The sequence below is a fragment of the Octopus bimaculoides genome, chromosome 4, assembly GCF_001194135.2.
Source record: "Octopus bimaculoides isolate UCB-OBI-ISO-001 chromosome 4, ASM119413v2, whole genome shotgun sequence".
NCBI classification, from domain to species: Eukaryota; Metazoa; Mollusca; class Cephalopoda; order Octopoda; family Octopodidae; genus Octopus; species Octopus bimaculoides.
The window spans coordinates 58,705,651-58,706,791 of NC_068984.1; the positions used below are offsets into that span (position 1 = coordinate 58,705,651).

Consider the following 1,141-nt stretch of genomic DNA (forward strand, 5'->3'; position numbering starts at 1 on the left):
GACTGTAGATGACTAAAGCAATGTCACATTTTGGACAGGAGAAAAATCTTGCATTATGAATGCAATCTGTTCTGCTTACAGATTGAATTTGTAATGTGTGCTAGCTGGTTGATTTCTTTTCCTGAAAACTCCAGCTTTTCCAGAGTGCCACTTAGACATTTACTAACATAGCCAAATGCACCAATTAATATGGTATAAATGTGAAAATATAATCTTGGTATAGAAGCTGCAGGTTTAAAGCAGTTTTCTGTCATTACCTCATTCAATTTGTGATCATGTTCTTGCTATCTGATTTTTGAGGAGATATTCATATCAGCAGGGTCACTAAACTCTATGAAAGTTGATATTTTTTGTTGTCTGTCTCAGTCTGTTATATTTGCACTAAGTAGAGGTTTTCATGGGAATGGTCCACCAATATGCTTTGTGTTGATGTCTGTGTATGTATTCAATCTATATTTATGCCACGCTAGTTTTTTTTTTCTGACATTGTATATTGTTTTAGCAACATCATCTCGCATTAGGAGGTAGTATGTTGAAGATATTTTTACACAACTGTATATGTAGGTACGTACGTATGTATGTATGTATATATGTATGTATGTATGCGTGTAAGCATGCATGTATATATTTATGTTAGTAATGGTGATAACAGAAGAACAAGAATAACAACAATATTATCGTTATTATTATTGTTGTTGTTATTATCATTATTATAATTAGTAGTAGTAGTCGAGAGAAGAACGTGAAAACGTCTTGAATAGTTTTAATAATGTAAGGGGAATAACTCTAACTTATCAAGTTATTTCGAGTACCTCAGTGTTGCATCTACTTGTGCGTGCAGGGATTTGTGTTTATGTTTGAACTTTGTGCGTAAGTATGCACCTACCCACTCTATATCTCCTTATTGTTACTGATGTCTCTTTTCTTATGTAAAAGAAATTGAGGATAGAATCGTCATCAAATCTTGAAAAAATTTTTTCGGAAATTTGATACGACCATTACCTTCAAGGGAGAGAATATAGTCGATTGACTACATGCAAGAACATCAACAATCGAGCGAGCCTCTAGATCAGAGGTTTTTAAAGTGGGCGGTACTGCCCCCAGGTGGTGGTGATGGGGGGGGGGACACTGAGCTTGTCGA

General features: G+C 35.1%; 1 long non-coding RNA gene across 1 annotated transcript in view; it reads left to right on the top strand.

Annotated features, from left to right (window-relative positions):
- The first annotated feature begins 775 nt into the window (after positions 1 to 775).
- The window catches only part of LOC106882055 (uncharacterized), a 4,316-nt gene continuing 3,950 nt past the window's right edge, over positions 776 to 1,141 (top strand). Inside the window, exon 1 of the long non-coding RNA XR_001410941.2 lies at positions 776 to 870. This is a non-coding gene — a long non-coding RNA (uncharacterized LOC106882055). The remainder of the gene's footprint in view (positions 871 to 1,141) is intronic.